The 18,529-nt window shown below is 38.2% G+C and overlaps 1 protein-coding gene across 2 annotated transcripts in view; it reads right to left on the bottom strand.

The window, feature by feature from the left end:
* Positions 1–17,541, bottom strand: part of LOC129042574 (carbonic anhydrase 1) — a 50,807-nt gene extending 33,266 nt beyond the window's left edge. For both annotated transcript variants that reach the window (XM_063669459.1, XM_054498777.2), the window contains exon 1: positions 17,485–17,541. The gene's annotated coding sequence lies outside the window, so the exon portion shown is untranslated. The remainder of the gene's footprint in view (positions 1–17,484) is intronic.
* Between the last annotated feature and the right edge of the window lie 988 nt (positions 17,542–18,529).

The raw sequence follows: 18,529 nt of genomic DNA, 5'->3' as shown, positions 1-18,529 counted from the left end.
TGGAAAACATGTGCTGATGTTCCAGACAAATTATGTTTTCTGGTTGTAGCATTTGGTTAAAAAGAAGACACTGAAAAAGAAAGCTATGAACATATAGAAAGAACGGTTCAAGTCCCATTGAATCTTTGTTAGCCAGTCTTTGGGAACAAATTCCATAGCCCTTCTTCCATAAATCCTTCTAGAAAGATAAAATATGAGATTTTGTAGTCTTTTACCTCCTCTAACCCTAACTTGCTTGAAATATCTAGTAATTTTTCATATCTGAAATAGAAAAATCAAGCCAGCCAGATTTTATTTATGAGAAGATGAAATACCAGTTTTCCCTGAAAGTAGGCCTAAATGTGAAACTAAAGACACTGCTGACCTTTCCTTGTCAATCTAAAAGGTAAAAAATTTTTAAAATGGCCTGGGCACTCAACAGTAAAACCTTTTTAGAAAACAACACAAGCATTGGCTGGGTGTAGTGGCTCAGGCCCATAATCCTAGCACTTTGGGAGGTCAAGGCAGGAGTATCACTTGAGCTCAGGAATTCCAGACCAGCCTGGGCAACATGGCAAAACCCCATCTCTACTAAAAAACGCAAAAATTAGCCAGGCGTGGTGGCATGTGCCTGTAGTCCCAGCTACTTGGGGGACTGAGGCAGAAGGATTGCTTGAGCCTGGGAGGTCAAAGCTGCAGTAAGCTGTGTTCGCAGCACTGCACTCCAGCCTGGGCGACACCCCCTGTCTCTAAATAAATAAATAAATATATGAATAAACAATTAAAAATGATACAAGCATAACTCTTGTTTCTCATCTCTGGTAACTGTAAATGGCATTATACCATCCCTATTTCTTAAGGAAGAAACCTAGGAGTCCTCTTTGAATATTTCCTTTCACAAAATCTATTTATCAAATCAGCAGCAAGTTTAATAGCTTCTTCCTCCTAAACGTAATTTAAATCATCTACTTTTGCACCACCATCTGCCATCAACCATTTCTCTCTTGCAGAACCACCAGGCCCTGGGGAGACCACACTCCTGGAGAGAATGTGGGTTCTGCAAGAAGTAATTGATCCTTTCAGGAAATGCACCTTTTCCCTCTAAACACAAAGCAAACCCCCCCAAAACTGAGAACTGGACCTTAGAGGCACATGGTGTCCCATCCTGAGAGTGGATGCCAATAATAACTCTGAGGCTCAGGCCACTGGGAGGGGAAATCTGAATCTGTGACTCTTCTGCTCAGACACTCTCAAGGGAGCTGAACTGGTCCATGGTTGCTGATGACCACTGGCTACTGATCTCTTTAAGGAAAGATTGTCCAGTTTAGGAATTTAGGACTCCCCCAAATCATCAAATAATGAGTTTATGAAGACCACCAGATACCCAAGAAGATAAGCACTGTATGTGTCAAATACATTTGGAAAGATAATAAAGAAGAAAATGTTAAAGAGATATCAGATGTGGCCAGGCACCATGGCTCACACCTGTAATCTCAGCACTTTAGGAAGCCGAAGCAGAATGATTGCTTAATGCCAGGAGTTTGAGAACAGCCTGGCCAACACGACGAAACCCTCTCTCTACTAAAAACACACAAGTTAGCTGGGCATGGTGGCAGGCACCTGTAATCTCACCTACATGGGAAGCCGAGACATGAGAATCACTTGAACCCAGGAGGCAGAGGTTGCAGTGAGCCATCACACCACTGCATTCCCTAGGTGCAATGTGAGATGCCCTCTAGGTGACAGAGCAAGACTCAGAGCAAGACTCTGTCAAAAAATAAAATAAATAAAATAAAATAAAATAAAATAAAATAAAATAAAATAAAATAACAGACGTGAAGTATTGAGCTTGATGTCTAACACTCAGTGGGGCTTACTATGTGGAAACTCCATGTGGATTGCACCTCATCCTTTCTTCACTGGACCAGTGCTATTAGCACCAATTCACCAGCTACTATCATCTGAAGGTACACATCGATCATGCAAGTTACCTTCTCTGGGCAGGCAATCCACAACTTTATGGTATTGAGTTTATGGCAGACCATACAGAGAGGTAATATAGTAGTTTTCTACTGCTGCTGAAACAAATCACCAAAAGTTTAGCCTCTTACAATACAAATTTATTCTCCTGACACTTCTGGCAGTCACAAATGCAAAATATGTTTTTGGGGCTAAAATCAAGGGGTTGGCAAGATTGCATTCCTTCTGCAGTCTCTAGGGGAGAATTTGTTTTGTTGTCTTTTCCAGTTTCTATATGCCTCCTACAGTCCTTGGCTTATGATCCCTTCTCCATCCTCAAAGGAAGCAGTATAAAATCTTCTCTCCTTCCTCTTTTCTTCCTCCTTCTTATAAGAATCTTTGTGATTATATCAGGCCCATCTGGATGAATCAGAATAATCTCCCATCTCCAGATCCTTCATTTAATCACGTCGGTGAAGTCCCTTGTGTTGTGTAAGACATTTTCAAAGATTCTGGGGATTAAGATGTGGACATCACTGGGGCCAGTTATTTAGCCTACTACAGGTAGAAAGCAAGGGGAAACTTCTCAAGGACTCGTTTAGTGATGGTGGCGTTTGAAGGTGGTGGTGGTTGGGGTATTGAGGAGGAAACAGGCCAAACAGGAAATAAAAGATGATTTTTGGCCCTGGGTGTAATTGAATTGGCATGTTTTGAGGGTTTGGGATTCAAGGAAATTAGCTTCACTGAGAGCTGAAAAAGATTCAGGGATTTTGCTTTCTAAAAAGCAAAATTGGGAGTATAATTGTGGTGTGTAGGGGGAGAGCAAGGGGAGTTAGTGATGGTTGAAATAATAAAATGTACAAATAGTTTCATTACTAAAGCTTATCATTCTCTGGATATTGATGGATATCATTCAATTGGCTGTAGTTGATGTAGCAGAAAAGAGTCATCCATCGATTCTATTGATTCTATTGAAATTTTTAGGCAGATAACTTATCATATATTATTTTGATGAAAATATCAGTGCTGATATTAGCAATAGATACATGAGAAGAAGCAATTAAAAAGAACTAAAGATGTGTAGTTTGGCAGAATGATTATCAATATAGTCATCTATGTGAACTGTTTGCCTGCAATTCCCTTGTGGCACAATAGCACGAAAACAAGTCAGGGTGATGTGAGTTTTATAAGGGCTGTTAAGTCTACATAGGTTTGCTCAGTCATCATGGTTGCTGTTTTGTGTCATGTCCATTCACTTATAATTTAAAGAAAAAGTAAAGGGAACATGTTTCTTTCTCAACACTTTTGCTTTTGGCAACCTCTTGTTGCTTTTACTACTAATGAGAGAAATTCCAGTTCTTTAAGAGTTAATTTTAAAACAAAACATTGTCCGCATCTTTCCAATTCCTGGAATACCATTCACAGGAGCACAGCACAATAAATAATTCTGTTCATGCAGGTGATAAATGCTGTTGAGGGCTCCGCTTGCTAACCATTTAAGAAATACAGATTTACATATTTTCAAGGCATATCTGTGAAAATGTCAGTTCTTTAACTAAACACTCATCTATACAGCCTTTCTGCTGAAGGGAGCACCACCTGAGTGACTTGCCCACACTCTGAGCTCTTCCTGCCTCCAAATGAATTGGTGATTGTTCCCTTCCTGCCTCCAGTGTGTTGGTTACTGTTGCCATCCTTATCAAAGGTAAGGGTCTAGGCCCACTTGTTTGGAGTTATCTGTGTCTCCTTCCCTTTCCTTAGGCTCTCGTGGTAAATGCTGCCAATTCTATCTTCACAACCCCTCTGGTGTTCTTTCCTTCCTTCTCCTTTCATCACCATTGCCTCTTACCTGCTGACATCAAATCACATCCTAACTGATCTCATTGTCTAAGCCTTTGCTCCCTCATATCCAGCTAAAGACCTACTGCAAGAATGATAGCCCTGAAGCCCTGTTCCAGTCAGCTCATTCATGGTCAGGGAATTTTCAACAGCTTCCCAGTGCTTTGCATAAAAGGCAAACACCACCACCTAGCAGGCAAGGGCCTCAGATCTACTTTTCCAGATTTTTATTTCAATAGTTTCCTTTATGCTGTTTATTTTTCAGTAAAGCAGGACTATATGTTGTCCCCAAATTCCTTTCCTTTCCTTTCCTTTCTTTTCTTTTTTCTTTTCTTTTTTTTTTAAATAGAGACAGGGTCTCACCATGTTGCCCAGGCTGGTCTTGAGCTCCTGGGCTCAAGCGATCTGCCCACCTTGGCCTCCCAAAATGCTGGAGTTACAGGCGTGAGCCACTGCACCTGGCTATTAACCACAAATTTATTCTGTGTCTTTCTCTCTTTACCTTCACACTTTGTGATGTGCTGTTCTTTAATGTGAAATGCCCATCTCTTGTCCCAAACACACATATCCACTTGTGAAAATCTAACCTATCATCAAAAATACAACTCAGATGATAGGTGTTTCTTGAATAAAGTCTTTCATCTTTGCATTGCCATAGAGTTTGTTTTACATCTTTCTTATGACAGCACTCACACGTTGAAACCTTGGTTGTATTTATGTGTATACTTGTCTCTCCACCAGATGGATAGTAAGACTCTTAAAATCAGAGTCTGAATTTTATCAATCCTAGGAATCTTCCATCCTCTTCAGTAGATAATCAAAAACTTTTGTTAAATATTGGAATGAATAAGCAAGTGAATTGATTTTGTTAATTTATTTCTAGGGAACATTAGTGATGTGGTGAACAAACACTTTGAACACATCCAAAATAAAAACCATCTGGAACTAGAGTAACAGAATTTTTAATCAAGCTACACTGCTATAATACCCACTGAGCTATGAAAAATCTCATGCTGGAAAAGGTGCCAGAATCTTAGTACACTATTTTCAGGAAAGAGATACCATTTCTTTCCCTAAGACATGACCTCGTCTTAGTACCAGAAATGTGAAACCTACCTGGAGAATAAATAAGTTTCAATTTTTAATAGCTCATAACTCTGACAGGGCTGGGAGTATCAAATTAACTTGAGCATTATCCACCCTGCAGTGCCAGCCGAGGGGCATGTGGAGAGAAAGGTGCTGAGGGTGGGTGTGGGTGTTCAGCTTCTAGACGGTACTGGCAGCAACAGCTGTCTCTTGGCTCTGGAGGCAGCCCTCTGCTCTCCCTCTGTGGGCAAGAGGTCCAGGATGAGATGGGGAGGTGGGTGGTCAGATGGGGTAGGGGCTTAAGAGGAGGCCTCAGGCCCTGGTTGGAGATACAGCTGAGCTATATGAAGCAGAGTAATTAGTTATGGCTTCACCGGTATATAAAAGGGTGAGGGAATCTCAGAATTGAGTTATAATACCTGCTTGTGAGACAATATTACATTAATGATGACAAAGGGTGACTTCCATGAACTTCCAGAAACAAAGGATTATCTGGGGAGTAAACTTAACAGGCACTTCATTTCAGAACAACATGAAAAAATTACAGGCACATAAATCTAGAAGTAGGTAGCTCCGTCTCTACCATAATGGATGATGAAAGGTGAGATTAAATGATTCTGGACTTTGCCTGACATGATAAACCTCTATGACTTAAGAAAGTGAGCACTGCTTGGCTGGACAGAGCCTCCCTAATATTATTATGGTAAAAGGAATCTCTCACATTGCAGGCTGGGGAAGCCAAAGACGGACTTTGTGCCACAGTGTTCTGCACTCGTTCGTACACAGGGCTTTTGCTTTAAAATGAGCATTTGGAAGAACTGGTAAATCATTTTATGCACTTTGCTTGTGTTATGTTCTAAATAAATTTATAAATGGTTGATTCCCTTTAAAACTTATTTTAAAATCATCTCCTCCTCACCTTCAGTATAGCCTGTGCTTGTTAATTTATTTTTAAGTTCAGGGAGAACAACTGTGGCCATACACATGAAGAAAACACAAAATATTGGGACAGATGACAATTTCCTTGCATATCCATGACCCCCCTCTTTTTGCTAGTGCCCTGCTGGCGAGAGTCAATCAGTAGAATAAGCAAGGCCTAGGGACCTCCAAAATAATGAAGGCTTTTATAGACCCAGGCAGAGGGCAGTGTCTCCTCTAGGTACAGTGTTGATGTTTTGCCCTGGGATAAGGAACTCAGAACCCTTGGCTCCCTGAGTGAGTGCAGTCAGTGAAACCCAGTAGATGTCTCTCTGTCTTTGGAGAAAAATTGCCTTTGCCAATGTCCTATGTACAGCTTGCTTCTGCAGGCCAACTTTAGCAGCCCTGGAGAGGAACTGCAACTTTGAGAAGAACTATTGTTAATCCACACAGTTAAGGAGGAGAGAAGCCCCACCATGCTCTTTCTTTTTTTTTTTTTTTTTACGATTTTTTTGTAGAGATGAGGTCCCGCTATGTTGCCCAGGCTGGTTTCAAACTCCTGAGCTCAAGTGATCCTCCCACTTCAGCCTCCCAAAGTGTTAGGATTACAGGTGTGAGTTACTGTGTGCTACCCATCATGCTGTTTCTCACCCTGAGCTTCAAAATGTCACTTTTCCCCCTTAGCCTCCAAGGAAGACTTTTAACCTTTTGCTCACAAAATAGCCAATGGCCAACAGTGTGAGAAAAGATCATCTATGTGACCACTGTTTAGAGAAACGTAGATCAAAACAATGAGAGACCATGGGAATGGGAGGCAAAATTCAAAAGATTGATAATATTCCTGTAGAAACACGAAGTACTCCAATAATTCATTTGCATCATTTAATTAAATTATAAATGGACATAGAGTTAGATTCAAATATTCCCCGTTTAGGAGTCTGTGAAATTGAAAAATTAACAAGAGTAATTGGAAATAAATGTGCAAGGATGCTAACTGAATCAATGTTTATAAGAGCAGGCATTTCAAAATAACCTAAAGGGGAATGGAATTAAATAGTGATACTAGACAAGTGCATTTGTGATACTTTAAGTGTAAAAAGTGAATTGAGCAATGGCATAATATGATCCTGATTTTACATATAAAATTGTTTTGCATCTACACACTTATGCATTCAGTGAAGAGAGATTAGAAAGAAACACCAATCTGGTAACATTTGTTGCCTTGAAGAGACTATGACTATAAAAGATGACAGATTGTTAATTGTTACTTGATTTACATCTGTATTGTTTGATAGTTGCAAAGAACATATATCATTTTTGTAATAAAATTATTTAAATTTTTTCTTAACCTCATATTTAAAAGTTTATAAGATTTTGAGATATTAATCTGAAGAATTTCCAAGAGACAGATTATAGAATTTAAAAATTAAAAATTTCTTGCCTAAGAATAAGCCAATATTTTAATAAAATCTTGTTTTAACCAATAAAAAAAGTTTATAAGAGGAAAAGAACCATTTCTGTAGTTTCTACATGTCTACTGACATGTCAATATAGCTATTGTGCCCCCTTTTGAATACTATTTTATTGCCTTATAAAATTGGAAATCTCCTAAGCAGATGAACACATGGAGAAGTTATTTTATTTTGTACGATCTACGTGATGATTATACTCCTAAGAGGAAAAGAAATGTACTTGTTTGAAAAAAACCAAGGGAGTCAGGGGAATCTCACTCAACTCTGTGGCATAAGAGAAAACATCTAAATTAAATGATTGAAAAGAGAAAAACAAAGCTAGGGATAAGTTCTGAAGCATGTAAAAAATCTTTGCCTTGTGGTTCCTTTAATTGAGTGGTTCTGAAACATTTCTGTGCATCAGAGGGCTTTGTTAAAACACAGATTGCCCAGCCTCACCTTCAGAGTTTCTGATTCAGTAGGTCTGGGATGGAAGCTGAGAATCTGCATTTCTAGCAAGTCCCAGGTGATGCTGATACTGCTGCTCTGAGGAACACACTTAGAGAGCCACTGCTTTAGAAATATTCCTTGTATACCCTTTGCCAGAAATGGCTAAGATTTCCAGAAGCAAGAATAGGAATAAAGGCAAGATGTACACAAGTGATATCTGATACTGGGGTTGAGATTATGTATTATATACAATTTTTTGAAAAGTAAGATTATGACTAAGCTGTCTATTACACTACATGTGCTGCGGTAGTATTTTGTATGTTGTATAAAACAAAAGCACTAAATAAATAAAAAGCATTAAAGAATAAAGAAAATTATTTATATATATTAAATCTCACTTATTTTCTTTTCATTACTTATAAAAGAATATGAACTGTACAATTTTCCAGCTAGTTATACATATTAGAATATAAATAAAATATTGAAAGAAGAGAGGACAGAATGTTTACGAATCATTTGTAATTTTAAAATTAAAAAATAAAATAAAATAATAATAATTATTATTTTGAGGCAGAATCTCACTCTGTTGCCAGGCTGGAGTGCAGTGGCACAATCTCGGCTCACCACAAACTCTGCCTCCCAGGTTCAAGCGATTCTCATGCCTCAGTCTCCTGAGTAGCTGGGACTAGAGGAGTGTGCCACCATGCCCCGGTAATTTTTTTGTATTTTTAGTAGAGATGAGGTTTCACCATGTTGGCTAGGCTGGTCTTGAACTCCTGACCTCGTGATCTGCCCTTCTCTGCCTCCCAAAGTGCTGAGATTACAGGTGTGAGCCACCGCACCCGGCCAAATTTAAAATTTTAAAAATTCTACCTGTCTTTAGTTGTGGTACATGATTGCTTTAACAATATGGAGGGTTTTTTTTTCACATTTTCTTTGTGTGAAACATAATATCTTTTTAATGATTGTTTCATTGTGACTGAAGTAGCTGAAATGCACAGTGTGCTCTTTTGAGTTTCCCTATAATTGTTCAAGATTGATTTTTCATTGTTCTTAAAATTAAACTTTTTTTTGGAGAAAGAGAAACAGGTAAAAAAAAAAGAGAGAAAACTTTAGATAAGTGTAACTTTATACTATCTTGGGGGCAATGCTTCATTTCTAAAGAAGTTCAAGCACTGTGCATCAGAGCCAGGAGGTTCCAGACTTGTCACTGTCATGTCAATCTTGTAACTTTCCAACAGGTCCTCCTTCCCAGAAACCAAATCAGATTTTCTACTTGAAGCAGTACCAAGCCTCTGGACAGAGTTTCGAGGGAAGGATTTTGGGGTCATGGGTTTCTTCCAGGGAGGCTCGAAAAAAGCTTCCCTTGCAGTTTGAGTTTGAAGGCTGTAGCTCAGTGGCAGATCAGGACACCTAGGAACATTTCTTAACATTACTTAAGAGAAAGCATGTGAACAGGGTTCTCTTTTAAAAGTGTACTCCAAATGGCTACCTGAAGGGGAAATGAATGGGAACCCTGGCACTATGGTGGGTTAATCTTGATGTTCTCCATTCATCCCTTATGCCTGTTACCCATGTTAGTCTGTTTCTTATTAATTGGAAATTACTTTTACTTATGATTAAGAAACTGTTATAGTCCTGGACTTGTATGTAGAGGATAGGATTACAGTTCAACAAGTAGCCAAGTAATATATGACCAAATAAGATCCCTGGAATTTGGCTATGTAGGGTTTAATGTGTCCAGCAAACTTTTTCCTCTGTAGTGAGAAATAACATGACACCAAACCTTTCGGAATCAGGCCAGGAACTGAAATGGGGGGATGTTGAACCAGCTCTCTTTGAAGCTGAACCCTGTCATTAGGGGCTAGATGGCACAGCCATAGAATAGGTTAGGACTGTTCTAGAGAACTAGTGATTGTTGTATATTAATACCTGTAATTTATAAGCCCATAAAGATTTATGCTTCTTGTATTTTATATGTTTATTTGTACTGTTTTTCCTTCACTTTGACAGTCTCAGCCTATCTCAGAATGGCAGGAAATCAATTGAAGTAAACTTTTGTCAGACTTCATTCAAACCTCTGGGGATACAAATGGTAGTGACTGGTTATCATGGGAAGAGTGAAATTAAGAGGAAATTGAATCAAAACTCTCTAAACTTAGGCATTTTTTAATAGTACTAAGACATTGGATTTTTTTTTAAAGTTTTAAAATCTTTTAGCTTTGTTCTATTTTATTTTTATTTTTTAGAAAGAGATACGGGAACTTTATGATCACCTTGGGTGATTTTATTGTAGTTAGAGAGTAAAACATTCTAGCTCATTTCTGTAAATATGGAACTCAGTAACCATGTCTCAGTAGAGATGCTTTTTATTTACAGAGAGTAAATACAAAGTAATTTCAATTTTCTAAAAATTACAAGTACTGTCAAAATGTATGACAACCTGTAGTATAAGTATGTATGGATACACCATTTTAAATTTATGTCTTAGATTTTCTTTTCTCAGCTAATATTTATTTTTATTGACTTTTCTCAGAAATTATTTTATTCAGTCCTGTATTAAAAGATGCACAATTTCAAATTTCTTCTTATCAGATTAAGACACAAAATAGGTTAAAATATAATTTGCCATTGTGTTTAAATGGATCTTAGAAGTGCTAAATTTACATTTTCATACTATTCTGGATACTTCTAAGAATTTTAAATTTGATGTCATAATTCTATCACCTTTGGTTGTCTGCATTTAACATATGACACACTGTGATATTTGAATGCCTCTCTGAATAGCTCCCAGCTATAATGACTACTGCCATCTTTAGGATGGATCCACAGATTCTGGATCTAACTTATGTGCAGGTAGAGGGAGTTTAAAGGAGATCTAAATTGCCCTGCCAACTCCAATGACTCTTCATCCTTGGAGTTTGGTTAGCTGATTCTGTGCCTTGGTCCTAGTAATTGAGGGTTCTAGCTCCCCTAAAGATCTGAACTCATACCACAAATTCTTTCAAAACCTGTTTCTTTTCCTAAAGGTAAGCCTCTGGCTTGATAATGATTCTGCCACCCTAGGCTTTCTAGGTCTGTTAGTCTTAATTCTTTTGGTCATGCATTCCTTTGAAATTATGACAAAAGTTAGGTTTGTTTCCTTTGAAAGTGCACATATTCTCAGGTGTGTGTGCGTATACACACATGCTCACAATTTTGCATACAGTTTCTGGGCTTTCATGAATCCTAAGGCAACCCCCAAAGAATGGGGTCTCTGAATATTGCAGGCTTTAATGCCATGTGTAGTACACCTAAGCAGAAATCAGCCCTGCTGGGGCAGCATCCTAAATCACATGCCATTGAAACTTTCTTGCCCTTTGGTGCACCAGAATCTTGTCAGCAGTAGTCAGGTAGGGTCCACCCAATACAAATATTTGTCTAAAGCAATACCCAGAGAGGTAATATGATTTACAACTTAATGAGAAAAATAAAATCATTTGCTGAGCGTGAGTGAAGCTACTTTAGAGAATGAGAACAGTAAAGGTTTTACTGTGTTGATAAAGACTTGATTGCACTCAGTGAATCACAGAGCAGCAAGGTTCTGATATTTACTTTCAGTTCCTCTTCACTGAGGAACTTTTGAACTTCTATATGCATTGTGACTAAAAGAATTGTGGCCTGTCTTCTATGGATAATTTTAAGCTCAACCATCAAACATCCATTAAACACCAAGTATATGTCAGGTCCTATGCTGGGTGTTGAGGATAGAAAATGAGTGAGGAGCTCATAATGTTGTACAGGAGAAAGACAAGTAAGTAAATAATAATGAAAGGGATTGCTACTTTTTAAGTGTAGACTACGTGCTAATGGTTTCACATATATTATTTCACCAAATCTTTAAAACAATCCTAGAGTCATGTTTATTTTTATCCTCATTTTACAAGCGAGGAAACAAAATCATGGACGATGGACCATATGCCATGTAGAACTAAAATTCAGACGTGAGCACAGAGAAGACCCAGGTTTTTGGGAGGCCCTCTTTAAAAAAGAATGCACTTTGTACTCATCAGATGGCTACTACGAAACAAAAAGAAAACCAGCCAGACAAAAATACAGCAGAAAACTAGTGTTGGTGATGATGTGGAGAAATGAGAACCCTTGTGCATTTCTGGTGGGAATGTAAAGAGCTGTCGCCATTGTGGAAAGCAGTATAGTGATTCCTCAAAGAATTAAACACAGAACTACCTTATGGTCCAGCATTCCACTTCTGAGTATATATCTGAAAGAACTGAGAACAGGGGCTTCTACAGATATTTGTACACCTGTATTCATAGCAGCGTTATTCACAATAGTCCAAAGGTGGAAACAAACCCAGTATTTATCGTCAGATGAATGAATAAACAAAATGTGGTACTATATATACAGTAGTTTCCCCCTTAACCAAAGCTTTGCTTTCCTCTGTTTCAGTTATGTATGATCCACCACAGTCCAAAATTATTAAATGGAAACCTCCAGAAATAATTAATACGTTTTCAATTGCATGCCATTCTGAGTAGTGTGATGACATCTCACAGCATCCCACTCCATCCTGATGGGGCCGTGAATCTTCCCTTTGTCCATCGTATCGCCTCTGTACACACTGCCCTCCCCTTAGTCACTTAGTAGCCTTCTCAGTTATCAGATTTGCTGTTGCCATGTTGCAGTGCTTGTGTTCAAGTAACCTTTATTTTACTTCATAATGGTCCCAAAGCCCAAGACTTGTGATGCTGGTAATTTGGATAGGCCAAAGAGAATCCATCAGTCCTTCCTTTAAGTGAAAATTTGAAAGCTCTTGGCTTAATAAGGAAAGGAAAAAAGTCATATACTGAGGTTGCTAAGATCTATGGTAAGAACAAATCTTCTATCCAGGCAATTGTGAAGGAGGAAAAAGAAATTCATGCTAGTGTTGCTGTTGCAACTCAAACTGTAAAAGTTACAGCTACAGTGGAAGATGGGTGTTTCGTTAAGATGGAAAAGACATTAAATGGGTGGGTGGAAGACATGAATAGAAAACATGTTTTGATAACAACCTGTTGCACCAGAAAGCACTGAGCATCTGCGAAGACTTCAGCAAGCAAGAAATGAGTGACACCACACCGAAAAGGGCTGGTTACACAGATTCAGGAATAAGGAAGATCAGTAGTAGCCTATGGCTACATCACAATGCTTACATCATTCACCTCCTGTCATCTCATCACAGAGACATCACAGCATCTCCCATCACAAGAAAGGTGAGTACGGTACAATGCAATATTTTGAGAGAGAGAGACTACATTCACATAACTTTTATTATGATATATTGTTATAGTTGTTCTATTTTATTTTTAGTTATTGTTGTTAATCTCTTCCTATTCCTAATTTATAATTTAAACTTTATCATAGGTGTGTTTGTATAAGGAAAAAAAACATAGTGTTTATAGGGTTCGGTACTAGCCATGGTTTCATGTATTGTCTTGTAACGTATCCTCACAGATAAGGGGGACTACTGTATATACAAGGGAATATTATTCAGCCTTAAAAAGAAATGATACATGCTGAAATATGGATGAAGATTGAAGACACTATGCTAAGTGAAATAAGCCATATACGAAAGGGCAAATACTGTGTGATTCCACTTATATGTGATAACTAGAATAGTCAAATTTATTGAGCTAGAAAATAGAGTAATTGCTGCCAGAGCTCGGGGAAGGAAGGAGTGGGGGTTATTGTTTAATGAATATGGAGTTTCCATTTGGAAAGATGAAAAAGTTATGGAGATGATGCACGATGTGGGTTGCACAGCAACATCAATGTACTTAATGCCACAGACCTGTATACCTTAAAATGTTTAAAGTAGTAAATTTAATTTTACCACAAAAAGAATACAAAATTAATAATAAAATTAGTGACAAAAGTGAATATCTATTTAGAACAAGAAAATGATTTATAATAAATCAAATATTTTACAAAGTTAAATATCAAAAATATCACATAATCAAAAAAACAATATTTTATATTCAGCCACTGCCAGACACAATTCTCTAATAGCTTTTATCTATATTTTAATTTTATAATTCTGGATTATCTCTTCATATAACAAAAATTTTATATTATTTTCTGTAGAGAGAATAGAAAGATATTTCAGTCTTATTTCAAGCACAGTTGATTAAAATTTGTTTGTTCTTATTAATACTGGGATTCATAAAATTTCACACACATTTGAAGTACTGCTATAGGTTTGCGTCTTAATACACAGGATTCTTTAATTTTGTACTATTTTCATCAAAAAAATTTTGTAACGTATGATGTGGTTTTAATTGTGCATAAGACATTATCAGATACATTCCTGACAGAACCTGTCTTAACTAGGTTTTCTGGTCAAATTCTAAAACCAAATTCTCTGTCTGCAGTTTTACACACTGGATGATTGAAATTAATTTCCCTGGATTAGCTTTTTCTCTGTGCATTTCACCATCTGCTTCTCTTCAATAACCTACAAATTTCTGAACCTGGGAGCCATTAGGAAGCACACTTTCACTTTTTGATATGACTTCTGGCCCTGCATATTTGTTTTGTCATAGTGGATGCTACCCTGAATGGCTAGCAATAAATTATCAATATACAGATATGACTGACACCCACATAAATATGTCCCACTAAAGCCAAACTGAAATTATTCTCAACTCAACTTCCCCCATTTGGGTCTCAAAAATGCCCACAGACCCTCCAATACCACCTGATACAGGAAATATGATGCCGGACAGTCAGAGTAAAATGATAATGGGGTTGACTGATTGTGGTTAAATATCTTTTGCAAATTTTATTTAAAACATATGATTGTGTGAACACATTTCTTGTGCCCTTCTGGGATCTTGGAAGTAAATCAAGCAATGAATAGTCTTACATCTTAAGCATCATTATTTTTACAATATTGCCACCTCTGCCTAAGTCTGTCTCACTCCAACATTTTTGCTTCTCTCCACTGTGCTATTCCACCTTAGATAACTGTAAAACATTAGGACAAGGGCAACGAGAGAAACCTAATTAGACAGGAAGGACACACTAAGGAAAGACACATAAAACAGCCTGGAAGGAAGGCTTCGGAGGGAAGAACTCACCTATCTCATGCTGGCCTGTCCTGGCATTGCACTGTTTTATTTTATGTATTTTGTTACCACTTTCAGAAAATTAACAGCACAGCTCTGCTCAACTAGCACATCTAATGCCATGTCCCACCCACCGGCCCTACACTGACCAGTGGTGCCTAAAATACCTGTTTTTTTCCTTTTCTTTTGAAAAAAAAAATAGAACAAATAGAAAGATTAGAACAAATGTTGGCATGATAGAAACAAGGAATAAAATAGGCAGAAACATCCCAACTGAAGATCTACATGCTCTAAATGAGTTTGTGTCTCTTGGAGAGAAATAAAATCCAGAGCACAGAGAAAGTTCAGATAAGATGGATGAACCTCAAAATAACTTGAGGTGCAGTGAAGACTCAGGCAGAACAACTGTATCCTGGCAATTGCTATCCCAAATTTCAAAAATAGAATGGTCGATGTAGGTGAGCTATAGATCATGAGCTTGATGCAAATGTGGGTAATATTCTAAGATACAGTATTCAGTAGATACTGTTAATCACGTAGGGAATGGTCAATAAAATGACAAAAGGATTCTTGATATTGAACTGGATATATAACATGTAAAACGCAAGTTGACTCCAATCAGGCAATAAAGAGATTAAATTCAGTCCAGTACTGAATAATATCCTACAGAGGGAATTTCAACTATCAGATTACACAGTTATAAGTTATAAAAGAAGCTGGGCATGGTGGCTCATGCCTTTAATCCCAGTACTTTGGGAGGTCCAGTCTGGTGGATCGCTTGAGGTCAGGAGTTTGGGACCAGCCTGGCCAACATGGTGAAACCCCATCTCTACTAAAAATACAAAAATTGGCTGGGCGTGGTGGCGCATACTTGTAATCCCAGCTACTTGGGAGGCTGAGACATGAGAATTGCTTGAACCGGGAGGCAGAGGTTGCAGTGAGCAGAGATCGTGCCACTACACTCCAACCTGGTTGACAGAGTGAGATTCTGTCTCAAAAAAACAAAAAAGTTATAAAAGAGGTAAGTTTAAAAATTGGGTAAGGGGGCCGGGCACGGTGCCTCACACCTATAATCCTAGCACTTTGGGAGGCCGAGGCAGGCGGATCATCAGAGGTCAAGAGATTGAGACAATCCTGGCCAACATAGTGAAACCCTGTCTCTACTAAAAATACAAAAATTAGACAGGCGTGGTGTCACATGCCTGTAGTCCCAGCTACTCGGGAGACTGAGGCAAGAGAATCGCTTGAACCCAGGAGGCAGAGGTTACAGTGAGCCGAGATCACACCACTGCACTCCAGCCTGGCGACAGAGACACTGTCTCAAAAATAAATAAATAAATAAATAAATAAATAAATAAAATAAAACTAGGTAAGGATACACATGATATACTAGACTGCATGAAACATTGTGAGTTTGGAAAGCTCTGTTACCTCAAGGAGATGTCCAGCAGATTGACTTTTGGGTTGTGTAGAGGCACCCTGGGCATGTGTGGTACCTAATTAGGTCCCTGACCCTCTCTCAAATTCTTTAACTGACACTTCAACCCTGGCCTTGATTCTCTGATACAGTATCCTCAGCCCAATCAGATCATACATCTTTCTATTCTCTTTATTTGCATAAGTGGCTTTACAATACTGGGAGAAGAGAGAAATAACTATAAGAATGTTGAAGTTAGTCAAATCCACAGTATTAACACATTTGTATTAACTTTAGAAATTTAATTATTTAATCCTTGAGATAACCTATGAAAGATTGTTTGTTAAGTTACTTGAAGCATTTAATATAACCTGATATAATAGAAAATCAGATATATGAGCCATATAATTTCAATTTTAAAGTACAAGAGCATTTTCTTCAGTCTATACACAGTGTTTGAATGTTCAAGAGAACATAACTTACTACTGCATACATTTGGTTTATTACTTTTACTGGAATTGCTTTAATTATTAGAACCCCCTCCCTCCTTTTGTAAACTTGCAAGATGTATAAAAGATACTAATGTGTCAGGCATTTGAAATGTTTGAGAGATTCAGGTAGAATAAATTTGTAATTGATATAATATATAATATTTAAAGGAACTTAATTAACCAAGTCTATCAGTTGCATTAATTGTTTAGGGGAATTAACGTCAAATTGAACATTAGTCATGGAATAAGTTTAAATGGTAATTTATATTGGCCGGGTGCGGTGGGTCATGCCTGCAGTAGTCCCAGCACTTTGGGAGGCTGAGGAGGGCAGATCACCTGAGGTCAGTAGTTCGAGACCAGCCTTGCAAACACGGTGAAATCCCCTCGACTAAAAATACAATAATTAGCCAGGTGTGGTGGCATGTGCCTGTAATCCCAGCTACTCGGGAGGCTGAGGCAGGAGAATCACTTGAACCTGGGATGCAGAGGTTACAGTTAACAGAGATGGTGCCACCGTGCTCCAGCCTAGGCTGCCAAGTAAGACTCTGTCTCAAAAAAAAAAAAAGGTAATTTATATTATCCTTTTCAGATTTACAGATATCTGCTTGATAAATAAAAAAGGCTTAGAAAAACTATAAAGGCTTTTTAAACTTTACAGCTTTCATTCATTGAATAGTAATTAAGATGTAGGTAGGACTGTATTTTATAAGATTTAAAGATTCTTTTGACAGTCGGACAAAACACTTCCATGCTCAGCTAGATGAAAGGCAGAAGTCTTTGTTACTTACAGCTCCAAATGAGAGAAGGCTGCCACAGAGGACCACGGAGGGGGTTGCACCTGAGGAACCCACAAGCTGGAGGGGGAAAGGGCAGCTTATGTACAGCAAAAAGGGTGGGGTTAGCTAGGTTGAATAATTTGCATAATTTTGGCAGGCTTTGGGGCATGGGCGCTGTCCTTAATTGTCTGATATCTGGCCCGGTGGTGATTAGAGTGGGTACATAGTGGCCCCGGAGTGTGAGAACCTGATAAGGGAAGTGGTTGGGGTGTGGATTTAATCAGCTGCTCAAGAGAGGAAACTGACCAGCCTCTAGCAGAGGCCTCCATACTAGGTCAAGACAGCACAATAATCAATAAAAATACCATATATAAAATATATTTAGTCACTGACTCCTTTATATCTTGATGTCGATTTTGAACTCAATTATTTGGGGTATTTGAGTGGCCTGAATAGTAGAGGAGACTTCTACAGAATAAGGCCTAAGTTGCACCAAACAGCATAGAAAACATTTTATTATGACAATAACAAGGAAGAAACCAAGTAGAAATGTGACAAGTCCCTGAAGGCTGACTTGTAACCAGGCTCCCATTTGTTTGGTGTTGGCCGGGAGAATACATCAGTCATGGCAAGGGCCTTTAGTCATATTTTGACTGGATTTCAGAGTGTGTTAAATATGTAAGGCGTGTTTTTTTAGGGTGATGGTTTTGTGATCCAGGCTTTCTGTTAGAATGACCTCTTGACTGGTGGTGTTAACCCACCTACAACCAGAAGCTCTAATAATGTTACGAACACCTCCTTGACTAGTTAATATATAATCAAGGACAAATTTACTGTCAAAAAACATTTTTGCCAAAGCTCCCTGGTCTAGCAGAACTAATATTTGCTGTAATTTAGAAATATGATATACTAGAATTTTGGACATTTGTAGGGTAGCATCAATTATTTTTGACTGTTGGGCTAAAGCAATGGTCCTTGTGGCCATTGCAGCAAGTCCCAGAGCAGTGGTGAGTCCCAGTATTATAGGTACGAATGTGGCACATCAATGACATTTGGC

Source organism: Pongo pygmaeus, chromosome 7 (assembly GCF_028885625.2).
Source record: "Pongo pygmaeus isolate AG05252 chromosome 7, NHGRI_mPonPyg2-v2.0_pri, whole genome shotgun sequence".
NCBI classification, from domain to species: domain Eukaryota; kingdom Metazoa; phylum Chordata; class Mammalia; order Primates; family Hominidae; genus Pongo; species Pongo pygmaeus.
This window is presented reverse-complemented; position numbering and strand designations above follow the sequence as displayed.